At 37.4% G+C, this 14,131-nt stretch overlaps 1 protein-coding gene across 7 annotated transcripts in view; it reads left to right on the top strand.

Annotated features, from left to right (window-relative positions):
* The window catches only part of CTIF (cap binding complex dependent translation initiation factor), a 464,369-nt gene that overhangs the window by 166,672 nt on the left and 283,566 nt on the right, over nt 1–14,131 (top strand). The gene's annotated exons all lie outside the window — the stretch shown is intronic.

The raw sequence follows: 14,131 nt of genomic DNA, 5'->3' as shown, positions 1-14,131 counted from the left end.
TAATTAGTTTTTTAAGCTTTTAAAAAATTTATATTGTCCCTAACATCTCCAGTTGCCTAGAGTACTTGGAAAACCTCAGGAGTTGATTTGTTTCCAGTTTCTGAATAAGGCCAGATCCCAGTAGGTGGAGAGAAGCTTGCAAACACACATCTCTGCACCTTCAAAGGATTATACAAAAGCTGCAGCACCCAAGGCTGTGCATATATGTCTTGCTAGGAGACATGCGGGACAATAGGCAATTCTAGAAAGGATTATCAATAATTGTGTTGTTCATCCTGACTCCCTCCCCCTTCATACTGTGTGCTTATTTTATCTTATTTAATTTATTCTCCCTGTTCATCCTTTCATCTTTTATTCCCTTTCTCAATTTTCCTTTATTCTTCTCTTCTTCCCCTTGTCCCCAATATTCACCTTAGATTTATTCATGGCATCTGGAGGCATTGCTTCTTGGCCCAGCTGGGGGCCTTCAGACCAGAGATATCACTAGACTCTGGCCTTGTAACTCAGCAGACAGTTCTCATGTGTTGAGGTTAGACATTTCTGTGAGGTTGCCATCTTTGGGTTATCATGTTTCGACCCTAGATGAAGGGGTATGGTTTGACCTGGTATCTTATCCAAACTTCCCATTTCTACTTTTGCCCATATCCTTAAGCTGTTGAGCACTCTCCCTACAAGAGAAAGTGAAGATTCAAGCCTCTTTCTCTGCCTTAGCCCAGACCCTGTGGTTGACTCTTCTTGATTTATACACACAGTTCTACTAGCCTGGGGTTCTTAACCTGGGGTCTGTGGACCAAGCTCCATGGATAAATTTCAAGGAATGTGGATAAGGAAAACAACGCATTTTTATTTTCTCTAACCTTTATAATTGAAAATTAGCATGATCTTCAATTTTTTTAAACACTGTCCTGAAAAGGGATCCATAGACTTTAATAGACTTCCAGAAGGATCCTTGACGCAAAAAAAGTCAACAACCTCCAATCTGGTTTATCCTCTTCACTGCATAGATGAAAAAACCCAAGGCCTAGAGAGGGTAAGTTGCCCAAGGTGACATGATTAGTTAGTAGCAAAGCCAAGATAAAAAAAAAAACTTAGGTGTCCTTGTTCTTAGTTATGTTTCCAGTTTCACAGACTGATTATAGTTCAGAGACCTTAATTAATTAGCAAGTATGTTTTGAGTGACTATTATGTACATAGCTCTAAGAGGATGCCATTCCTATTCTTCAGTTATAGTTTACAAAATGGATTTTGTGATACTGGCCACAAAAGTATCCTAGGGGAGAGACCAGTGTCAATCCGTGAGCATTGTGATTGACCCTGAAGCCTCAAAGACAAAAATAAGTTTGATTCAGCTGCAGATTTAATTCCTCAGTTGAAAATCAAATATTAATTTTATAATCCTCCACAGAGGCTACTGAAGTACCCTATATATCCACCTAAATAAGCCTTCCCATATATGCAAGGCTTAAAAGTTTTCGGTGAGTACTCAGTGGAAATCAAGAATTGGACCTAAGTTTTAATTTCCTCAACCTCTTTTCCCATTCCTAGTTTCTTTGATTTTCTTGAGAATCTCAGTTTGTCAGTAAGTGGGATTTTTTTTTTATTATTACAGATTTATGACTGGCAGGTGATAATATTCTCATAGCTAGGCATCTAAAGCTCCCTATGTCTATGGAATGACCAGCTTAATCTTGGTGGACATGATTTTGCATTGTTCAGAATGACTGTACATCTAGTAGGAATTCCATTCTCCAATGATACAAGCACCTAGAAAATCAGATGTTTTTCTCAATTTGGGGAAAAACTGCTGGGAAAGGAATTGTTTAATGTGGGATTGTTATTCTTGGGGAAATCTTTTTTTTAATTTTTAAAATTATTTTATTCTTTTTTTATTTTTTAAAATTGCTTTAAAAGATTTTATTTTGAGTTTTCCAATTTTTCCCCCAATCTTACTCCCCCCCCCACAGAATGCAATTTGCCAGTCTTTACATTGTTTCCATGTTGTGCATTGATCTAAATTGAATTTGATGAGAGAGAGAGGGAACTCATATCCTTAAGTAAGAAACAAAAAGTATAAGAGATAAGCAAGAACAGACAATAGCATATCAGTTTTTGCTTCTAAATTAAAGTTAATAGTCCTTGAACTTTGTTCAAACTCCACAGTTGTTTCTCTGGATACAGATGGTATTCTCCATTGCAGACAGCCCCAAATTGTCCCTGATTGTTGCACTGATGGAATAAGTGTGTCCATCAAGGTTGATCATCACCCCCATGTTGCTTTTAGGGTGTGTACAATGTTTTTCTGGTTCTGCTCATCTCGTTCAGCATCAGTTCATGCAGATCCCTTTAGGCTTCCCTGAATTCCCATCCCTCCTGGTTTCTAATAGAACAACAGTGTTCCATGACATACATATACCACAGTTTGCTAAGCCATTCCTGGGGAAATCTTGTAATGGGCTCTCTTTCCATTTCTTCTATAAGGAAGACAAGACTAATAAATTTGAAGTTCACCATCCTTTGAACCCCTAGCATCTATTTTCTGTACCATTTATTTGGTATCTAATGTGAATACTTTTCCCCGCCTCTGGTATTGCTATGCTACTTCCGTGCCAATTTGAGAGCAAAGTATTGTATCATACCCTTTATTCTTACCACCAGTGCCTGCCCCTTTTAAATGAAAGTCATAATGAAACATGGAGACTCCTGACTCCTCAGTCATACAGGGACGTGGTGGTAAATATTTAACAACCAGGTCTCTGAAGAGGGAAAATGTGTGAACAATATCCTTTTTTTGGGGGGGGGGGTTGTATATGTATGATCCTATTTAGCCTATTTCCATATTAGTCATGTTACCAAAGAAGAACTAGAACTATGGGGAAAAATAAGAAAGAAAATAAAAACATAAGAAGTTATAAAAAGTGAACATAATATGCTTTGCTCTGTATTCAGAATCCACAGTTTTTTCTCTGGATGTGGATAGCATTTTCTTTCTTTTTTTTTTTTTTCCATTAGTGAATGGCATTTTCCATTGCAGGTCTCTCAGGGTTGTCCTTGATCACTGAACTACTGATAGGAGTTGCCTGCATCATAGCTATTCATCTCACAGTGTTGTTATTGTGTACAATGTTCCCCTGTTTCTGTTTGGCTTCATGTGGGATTACTTCATGTGAGTCCAGGATTTTCTGAAAAAAAAAAAGATCCCCTGTGATTGCCTACAGAAAATAAATAGTATTCCATACATAATATTTATTTAACATAGTTTGTTCAGCCAGTCCCCAATTGATGGACATCCCCTCATTTTCTAATTCTTTGTCCCTACAAAAAGGGCTGCCATAAGCAATATTCTTTTAAATCCCTTTTTTTATGATCTCTTTGGATACAGTTCCAGTAGAGATATTGCTGGATCAAAGGGCCTACCCAGTGAACAGTATATGCATATGAACAATATACTTTTAAGTTTAATTAGTATTATTAATATTTTCTTCTTTCTTAATTCTGGATAAATCTTCAAAAGAGACCAAGCTCAGATTTTGTTAACTTTTGTCAAGTTCTGAGGTATAAATTCTTACATTGCAATTTTAACAAACAACTTCCAAGAAAACTCTTGCAGGAGACCTGGGTTCTAGTCCAGGCTCAGTTTCTTTATCTGTGAAATATATATAATAACAAGTTGTTGAAAGTATTCACTGAACCATGGGATTTAACTCTTGATCAATCCTGGTGCTTCTTGTTGGAAGGGTGTTAACTCCCCTAATTTTACCAATAAGGCAACTAAGTCCTAGAAAAGGGAAGTTATTGCTTTGGGTCAAATGTTACTAATTGATGGTGTTCTCCAAGATAGTTACTCAAAAGCTCATTTAGCTCAAGTGCAAGTGTAGACTCTTGACTACCTTTGGGGCCAGAAGAATCTCACACTTAAGGTTAGGAAGGGAACAAAGGCCTAGAAGACTTTTTTAAATTAAAAAAGTTTTTAATTCATCCTTGCTGGTTTTTGCACATTTCTCTGGTAATGACTTTCTTGGTCCTCCAGTAGTCTGTATTGTCACTTTTCAATCAGGAAGGAAAAATGAACCTAGATCTGAAGTTGTCAGCCTTGGGTCCAACCTGTGGACTCATGTTACCTGGTCTATCCTGCCACCTGGTGGGACCTTAGAACAACTACATCCCGATGTTGAGAAAAGTTCAGTGTTGAGTTAGTTGTGTCTTGGTGGAATTGAGCTCAGGTTTCCATCTCTCTGTCTTGCCCTCATTTCTTGCCAATCTATGGCAGATCCCATCACCAGCTGTTTCAGTGGAGGGTGACCATGTGGGGTCACTTTCTAGGTAGAAGGGAGATGTGACTGATTCTCAGTAACCTTCCATTTGTTATATTGCTTTCAACATCTGCAGGTTATTGCAAGAGTTTCCTTTTACCCTTTCTTTCACTAAGAAAGCTGTGAGATTTAATGGAAATATATTCCTAGAGGAAGAACCAGGAGACATGCATTATAGAACTTAGGAATTTGCCATCAAAAGATTTTGGTTTAAGTCAGTGCCCTCCTATTTGCTACATTGTGTGATTTTGGGTGCATCATTTCTTTCTGGGAATGTTTCCTCATCTGTAAAATGAAGGGATTAAACCAGGTGATCTCAAAGGTCTTTTAACTAGACAGAGTGATGTAGTGGAAATTGTAGTCAGAGGGACCTGGCTCTAAATCCCAGTGCTTCCATTTACTTGGCTGACATTGAGCAATTAAGTAAGTTATTCTCAGCTCTAAAATAAGGAGGGGGATTGAATTAGATGCTCTAAATGACCATCTCTATGACTCTATGATCCCATGATTTTTCAGTTCTAAAATCCAATGATACTGTGCAAGACAGGTGATTCAATGTTGACATCTCCCTCCTAGGCCTGAATGAAATGAAGAGGTCAACTTAAGTCAGTGTTTCCTATCCCTTGTAGATTGAAAAGATGAAGAATCTAAATGGTCTCCCAGGAATTCTCTTTCCTATCCTTGCATCAACAGAAGAGATTGAAAAAGACTTTGAAGTGGGGCCAAAAAAAAAAAAGGAAGTGAGCATGAATGAAGGACCATGGGCATGGGGAGTGTAGAAGAAAGTTCTTAAAGCACATAGATGTGAAGAGGCAAAAACTTTTGGAAGTAAAAGTTTTGTGGACCAGTAAAAATTGCCATGGACCTATGCCACTAAACAGATGAGTGTTTGGAAAACTCTGGACTCAATTATGTTTAACATGTTCCATCTCTAACATTCTGCGATCATTTCCTCTTTCCTTCATGAGACAGTGAATAAACAAATAGTCTTGGTTTTCTAGGGCCCACACAAGGATGCTTAGAAACCTTCACCTTCTTGTCTTCATTTGAGGCTAAATTTAGGTAATGATGGCCTCTCTACTGCTTCCCCACCTCTTTTACATTGAGACCTCCTGCCTTCCCCCCCCCCCCCCCCAACAACCCCTGTCATGTTCCATTAGATCTAGGGCCAATTAGCACAGGACCCAGACCTAGCCAAAAAAAAAAAAAAAGGCTAGATTCTAAAATAAATCAAATAGTGACCAATCAAAGCATTTGATAAAAATGGAAAACTGGCCCTCCCTCCAAGGTACCATATTATCTTAGGCTTCTGCCCAGTGGAGGCATTGCTAGGATTTGGCTGAAAAGAAGGACTGGGGTGAGGAGCTGAGAAACTGCAACCACTAAGAGCTATGGAAGCTCAGGGAATCTTTGGAAAACTTGGCTAGGAAAGTGGGAATTTGTTTTGCTTGACTTTGCACATTTGTTTTGATGTTTTTGTTTTTCTCTATTTCATTGGAGTTAAGGAGGTGGGAGGTAGGAAAAAAGATAGAAATAGGATTTACTTCTACATAGAAGAGGAAAGAGCAGAAGGAATGATGGGCAAGCAGGGCAGCTTTGAAGGTTATATAGGAAAAAAAAAATATATATATATATATAAAATGAAAGTATGTCTGTGAACAGAGACTTGCTATTTTCATCTAAAATCTATGGTGTATGTGGGAAACATGCTCATTTTACTTAATGTTTGTTTAAGTCAGAATAAAAAAAACATTAAATGAATATTAAAGAAAACTTGGCTAGGTTGACCTTTGAAGGAATTAGGTAAACAGGAGAAAGTGTTGGATAGTACCAACTCTTGGCAGAATGAGAGAAGAGGAAATTAGTCTTTAATGTCCCTCCCAGCCAGTTTCCCTTTTACTTTATGGCCTCTTTGGTACCCCATATTTTCCACCTCTTTCCCATCTGATTATCAACTGAACACCCCAAATTACCCATTAATAGTTTAAGGTATAAACCTCCAAAAGACATTTTTGAAAATAGAAAAATTGTAAGATCCAAAGAAATGACTTTATGATGGTAAAGTCGAGCTGGTAAGGAGAGAGAGATGGCTAGGTAACATTCTTCTGTGTTCTTCGGCTGCTGTAATTTCTAGTAGGCAAGGTCAGTTCCTTTGGAACAGAAGGGAATGGCTTCCCACATATATACTCTTAACTCCTCCCATTCACAGAGTATGATTTTTTTCCCCCACAGATCTGCACCCCCTTCTAAAGATGACCTTGGCTAGTTATAGCCTTAATAGAACTGCCACTCTTCCTTTCTCAGTTCAGTTCCTTCTCTGTAACAAATTTTCATTCAATTTTAGGATCTGAGTTAAAATGAACCTCAAAGGTCATCATAGGTCCCCATTCATACCTGAACAGGAATCAGAACTATCTTTGACATCCAGATCTTCTCCCTGCTTTACTTCTTACCCCCTGTATAATCTGTGCCTCTCCTCTCTGAACACTGATTTCCCATCTGTAAAATGAGGGCATTGGACAAGATGATCTTAAATGTCTTCCCAGTTTTATATCATATCTTTCACAACTGACCATTGAATCTTGGGAATTTCATTCCCTCCTGTCTACTTTTGGATAGCTTTCATGATAAGCCTCCATTCTGCCTTTCCATAACTTCTCACTGCTCGAACTAGCATCCTCTAAAGCCAAGTAGGATGAGTCTGATCCCATTTCTTCATGAAAGTCCTTCAAATATTTGAATTGTTATCATGTTCCCTTCCTTCAAGTTTCTCTCAACCAAGTTCCTTCCACATAAATCCACATAATCTACATAAAACTTAATTTGTGTTTCTAATCTTGCCATTCATATTGAGCCTTCTGTCTACTTAAAATCCTAAATTTATATCATATGAAATTATTTGTAGGTTCCCCCCCCCCATTTTGTCCTTGAGTACTTGTTTTAAATTCAAATGCTGGAATCAGAAGGGTTGGAGCTATGTGGACAAAAGGAAAATATGTCACCTCTACTATTATCTGAGTCCCTTTCTTGTTAAGATGACTCCCCCCTCAGATAAAGTTGTATTTTTTTATAGAACAGAACTAAGTCTCTTTTTTTAAGATTCTCAATTCAATAAACTGTTTTAAGGGGGTGGCTAGGTGGTGCAATCGATAGAACACCGGCCCTGGAGTCGGGAGTACCTGAGTTCAAATCCGGTCTCAGACACTTAATAATTACCTAGCTGTGTGGCCTTGAGCAAGCCACTTAACCCCATTTGCCTTGCAAAAAAAAAGCAAACCCTAAAAAAAAACTGTTTTAAAAAAATTCTCAATGCTTTTTTTTCCTTTAGCTTAGTCACTTCTCAAGATTCTCCTTCCCTAACAGATTGTTGTTCCCTTTTTGCTTATTTTTATTGGAATCTGTGACTTTTATATCATTTAAAATTTCCTAACACATTCTTCCTCTCCCTCACTCAAAGAGCCCTCCCTTGAACTGGTAAGGACTCAGTTCCAGTAGCTTTCAAGTTTTCAAGCTAGATATTCTACTTTCCATTTTTGAAAATGTACAAGCATTCTATAACTGTTTACTGTCTTCTTAACATTTTATAGTTGAAAGGAGCCTTAAAGGTCATCCATCCACATTTCAGAGACAGCACTGTTCTTCTGTCAATCACTTCATCAATAAACATTAATTAAGCCCATGTTCTGTTCCAGCACTATGTTAATCCCTAGGGATACAAAGACAGGCAAAAGATAACCCCTGCTCTCTCAAACTATTTTCACTTTTTTAAAAAAATTTTTTTGTTTTTTCTTTCTCATGACCTTTCTCTTTTATTCTGAGTCTTCTTTTGTAACACAACCAATGTGGAAATATGTTTGTTTGTATATGTATAATCTATATCAGATTGCTTGTTGTCTTGGTAAGGGGAAGGAAGAGAGAAAAAATTGCAAAAATGAATGTTGAAAACTATCTTTACATGTAATTGTAGAAAATACTATTAAGTGGCAAAAAAATTAAAAAACTAACAGAAGGGATGTCCATCAATTGGGGAATGGCTGAAAAAATTGTGGTATATGATTGTGAGGAATGTTATATGAAATATACTATATGAAATGATAAGAGACATGAGTTAAAAAAAAAGCCTGGGAAGACTTATATGAAATGATAAAAACGAAGTGAGAAGAATCAGAAGGTTGTACAGAGTAATAGTAATAGTAAAAGAATGTTCAATTATTAAAGGCTTAGCTATTCTAATCAAAACAATGATTCAAGACAATTTGGGAGGACCTGTGATGAAGAATACTATCTACCTCTACAGAGAAAATGATGAATTCATAGTACAGATTGAAGTATAATTTGTAACTTTTTTTTCCTTGAGGTTTTTGTATTTTCTTTTGAAAAATGGCTTATATTGAAATAATTTTTCATGGGTTTTACATGTATAATCTAAATCATATGCTTGCTTTCTTAAGGTTTTTGGGAGGAAGAGAATTTGGAACTGAAACTTTTTTTCAAATGAATGTTAATTATATGTAAAAAATTAATAAAATAAATAAAATGTATGTTTAAAAAAAGACAGCTCCTGCTTTCAAGGAGCTAACAATCTAATGAGTTTGGAGTAAAGGTATCTAGGGTTTTAATTCTGACTCTGATACTTGATACCTGTATGGCATTGAGCAAGTACTGTAATGTTTCTAGTTCTTAGTTTCCTGACCTGTGGATTGAGGGTGTTGGAGTAAATTACCTCTGGGATCCTCCTGTCTCTAAATCTATGATCCTTTGAATGTCCTAGACAGGAAAGCAATTTGAAATTATGCCCCCCAAATCTTCAAACTGTCAGATCAGATGAGATAATATTTGTAGAGCACTTAACACAGTACTGACATGTTGTAGATTCTTGTTCAGTATTTATTTTCTTCTCCTATTTAACCTTTGATTCATCAATATATTTATAGCATTGTTGTAGTAAGAATCTGAAACAAAATTGGTAGATGTTCAACATTTTGGGAACAAGTAGACAGATTAAAAGCAGTTAGGTGAAACAATAGATATAGAGCTCTGGACCTGTGGGTAGGATGGTCTGAGTTCAGTTCCAGTCTCAGAAATTCACTAGCTCTGTGACCTTAGGCTAGTCATTTAGCCTCTGTCTTCCTCAGTTTCCTTATCTGTAAAATGAGGATGATAATAATAATATCTATCTCCCAGAGTTGTTATGAGGATCAAATGAGATAATATTGCTAAATTGTTGTGCAAACCTTAAAGGTCTTTATAATTGTTGTTGGATAAACTGTCATCATCATCATTATTTATTACTATTGTAGGACTATAATAGAATTTAGCTGCACCATAAGAAATGAGAAATATGAAGAATTCAAAGGAAAAAAGTAAGGGTGGATGTGTATAAATTGATACAGAATGAAGTGAAACCAGAAAAACAATTTGCTTGATGACCCTAAGAGGAGCAAGAACTTTGAAATCCAGAATTCTGATCAAGGGGCAGCTAGGTAGCACAGTGGATAGAATACCTGCCTTGGAGTCAGGAGGACCTGAGTTCAAATCCGTCCTCAGACACTTAACAATTACCTAGCTGCGTGGCCTTGAGCAAGCCACTTAACCCCATTTGCCTTGCAAAATCCTTAAAAAACAAAAGAACTGTGATCAAGGCAGTGACCAGTCATGACTTCAGAAGACTGATGAATGAATAAATATGCCCTCCACCACTTCTTCACTGAGAAGTAATGGATCACACAGCTAGACATGTATTTTCAGAAATGGTTTTCCTGTATTTTATAGTATTAGGTATATTAGCATTACTATATTAAATATTATTTTGATATAATGAAATATATTTGTTTTAAGGAAAGTTCATCTTGGAGGTTAGGTAATAAGGGAATTAGTGGATGTAAAAGAGATTTTTAAAGGGGCATTGATAAAGTATTTTAAAAGATACACAAAGGGATGGAAGGGAAGTTTAGAAAAAGCATACAAGTAAAGAAATTTGTTGCTATCTTGCTAAGTTTGTTTCTTTAAAAATAGGTATTTGTAGATTGTAAAAGAAATGATATTTAAATATAAATTATTTATAGTGTATATAATTATGTATTATATTAACTATACATATATTAATATAAATTTGCTTTTTTAAAATCCCTAACAGATAGACATGCAATCTTTGATTAAACACTTTCAACAATAGGAAGTTCGTTACCTTATGGAATATATCATTCTATTTTATTTACAACAGTTCTAGTTGCTGTGGTTATGTAAACCACTATCCACAGGCAGGAAAGTAAAAGACACTTTGAGCTTAGAGGGGAAAAGTCAGTGTGACTGATATTGTAGATATTGCGCTTTCTTCTCATGCCATCCTCACTCCTGTTGAAGGACTCCTAGGAAGACACTGGTTGCTCAGTGTCACCAACAACTGTCTGTCCTTCACCCTTCTGTTTGGCAAGAGCTTTTAATTTCTGTTTCTGAGTGTCACTTGTACTCCAGAATATGAAGCCACTGTGAGGTCACTCTGTGACAGCAAGTGCCTCTGTGATGTCCATCCTCTCACCTGAAGTCTCCCTGTGGAGGTGCTGGAAGCAAATGAGCCTCTAGGACAGGTTTCCTCATAGTGATGGCAGGTGGTGTTGCTTTAGGGCAGCGGATAGAGCTGTGATATAAGGGACAGGATTCTGGACATAGGGCCTGGAGACCTGGGAGTCCTTCTTCTGCCTTTAACTACTTGTGAGACCTTCTATAAGTCAATCACTTTCTCTTCTGCCCAGTTTTTTTATTGGCAAAATAGGAGCAATATCTCCTTCTTTAGAAGAACTCAAAAAGATCCTAGATGTAAAGACATCATGAAAGGATTCTTGTTATCAAATGAATGGAATTGGAATGGAAAAACATGATAAAAAAGAATTTGTCATGATCTCACAATTAAATCTTGAAGAGACCTTAGAGATACTCTGACAGGGGTTTTTAGCCTGGGGTCCTGTTTTAATATGTTGGTAATTGTGTTTCATTGTAATTGGGATTTCCTTAGCCATCCTATGTATTTTATTGCATGTATGTAAAAACATGATTGTGAGTAGGTGGGTCCATGAGACTACAAAGGTAAAGAACCCCCCACTGTAAGTGCAATGCCCTAGTTTTATAGGTGAAGAAATGTTCAAAGAGAGACTTAAATAATTTGTCTAGAGGGTTATATGGGTAATAGGCATCTAGGAAGCAAAATTGGGTTTAAAAGTGACCCTTTAAAGCATTTCATTCAATTTAATTTTAAAAAGTATTCAGTCACTGTGTTCAGGATAAAGACAAAAATGATCTAGTCCCTGCTTTCAGTAAGTTTTCATTCTTCTGGGGAAAAATAACATGTATATAGCTAAATAATCAAGAACTTATATAGTAATTTAAATAGTATGAGGAGCTGGATCATGCAGTGGGTTGTATGCCAGGCCTGAAGTCAGGAAGACTCTTCTTCCCAAAGTCCTTCTTACTAACTGTGGGGCCCTGGGTAAGTCACTTAACTCTGCCTAGTTTCCTTATCTATATAGCGAGCCAGAGGAGAAAATGACAAACTACTCCAATATCTTTACCAAGAAAACCCCAAGGGGGTGGGGTGTCACAGAGAATTGGACACGAATCTGAACTTTTCAGGGATCTAGGGCCTACAAGAGACAGAGTTGCTGACATACCAGGGAATGGCTCAGACAGCTAACCACAAGTAGACACCAGTTAGGTTTGGAGCCAAGTCTCTCACTCTTAGGGAAATGGTTAGGGCTCAAGCAGAACCCTAGAGAGAGAAAGAACTGAGGGTGAAGAGTCTGTATCACATAAGCCGGGTCAAGGGAAGGGTCTGGTCCCCTGATGTAAGAGACACCAGCTTGGGCCAGACCAAAGTTGTGTCTTTGACATGAGCACCAAAATACATATTGGGGGTGGGACTAGTAGTTATCTTCTTGATACGAGCTTCAGAAGTTGAACATGTTCTGAAAACATCTCAAACATCTTTTAAAAAAATTATTATGAGGGGGCAGCTAGGTGGTGCAGTGGATAAAGCACCAGCCCTGGAGTCAGAAGTACCTGGGTTCAAATCCGGTCTCAGACACTTAATAATTACCCAGCTGTGTGGCCTTGGGCAAGCCACTTAACCCCTTTGCCTTATTAAAAAAAAAACCCTAAAAAAAATTATTGTGATCTGTCATCCATAGTCCTTTCAGACTCAGCTCAATTGTCACCTCTTTTATAAAAGACTGCCTGATCCACTTCCCCATTGTTGCTCCCTCCTCAGAATCTCTATCATTTGCTTTTTATACTAATTTGACATATATGTCTAGGTTCTTGTTTCTTCAGCCACTTAACCCTGTATAGAGATAGGGATTGTCTTCTCTTTCTTGATATTCCCCTCTGGGTCTTCCCATACGTGGGTATTCAGCAAGATTATGAAAAGGATGCTGATGGTGAAGATGTTGGTGGTAAGAATGGTAGTGGTGATGTTGGTGGTAGTGAAGGTGATGTTGGTGGTGGTGGGAGTGGGAGTGGTGATGGTGGTGATGATGATAGTAATGAGGATGTCGATAGCCTTGGTGGTTGTGGCAACCAGCAAGGTAAGGAGTTGGGTCTAGAAGATTGTGGATTGGGGAAAGGGGAAAAACATGAATGCTGTCACTCATTTTCTCAAGCACATGTTCTTTAATTTGTCTGTGGGGCAGAGCATGTGAGGCAGAGCTGAGTCTAAGCATAGGCACTCAACACTTTCCAGAAACCTCTTCTCAGGTGTCCTTTGAAACTTATTCAGAACACTATATCCATAATAACTTTGAAATCTGAGTAAAAAATGAATTTATATTATTTTTTCTATATATATTATTTTTAATAAGCCTCTTTGTAAAACTTTGATGCTCAAATGTGAAGATTTTGCTTTTTTGTTGAGGATGTAGAGATGCATAATCTATATTATTATAAAGTCGTATTTTGAATGCTACCAAGTTCTACCCCTTTGACACATAAGTATTTATCTTGTGGTAGCTAAGAGCTCACATGTCACAAACCCTGAAGGCTCAATACCTCATTTAGGATTGGCACATAAGGGGCAAAGTTTTCAGATTCACAACATTGGAAGGACATAGTTTCTAAATACTGCCCAGGGAAAGGAAGACAGTTTTTTTCCCAAGTGTTGGTTATTCAGTCTTTTAGCTCTTCCTGGCCACATTATCCAGCAAGAACTTGTTAAGGGCCACATATAGAATATGTTTATTTAATATTTGTTTACAATGTCAATATAACTCATATTACCAATGAGCATAATAATAAAATTTAACATTGCCTCATGAATGGGTTTTGAGGGCCACATGTGGTCTGTGGGTTGGACACACCTGTTCTATGTCTGACCTTTAACTTTTTTGTCTAGCAAGCTCTCCCCTTTCACTTCTTGTGAATACCCTTCAAAGCTCAGCTCTTCAAGACCCTTTCCTGATTCCGCCACTTGTCAGTGTTTGCCTTCTCCCATTTTTGTCGCATTCATAGTGTTGATGCACAGTAGTTACTTAAGAAATGTTATTAAGGGTGGCTAGGTGGCACAGTGGATAAAACACCGGCCCTGGAGTCAGGAGTACCTGGGTTCAAATCCGGCCTCAGACACTTAATAATTACCTAGCTGTTGTGGTCTTAGGCAAGCCACTTAATCCTGTTTGCCTTGAAAAATCTAAATAAATAAATAAATAAATAAAATTTTTGTTTGTTTGTGTTTTTTAGGTTTTTGCAAGGCAAATGGGGTTAAGTGGCTTGCCCAAGGCCACACAGCTAGCTAATTATTAAGTGTCTGAGACCAAATTTGAACCCAGGTACTCCTG

The sequence above is a fragment of the Macrotis lagotis genome, chromosome X, assembly GCF_037893015.1.
Source record: "Macrotis lagotis isolate mMagLag1 chromosome X, bilby.v1.9.chrom.fasta, whole genome shotgun sequence".
NCBI lineage: Eukaryota > Metazoa > Chordata > Mammalia > Peramelemorphia > Peramelidae > Macrotis > Macrotis lagotis.
Note: the sequence above shows the minus strand (reverse complement) of the source record. Positions and strands in the feature narration are given on the sequence as shown.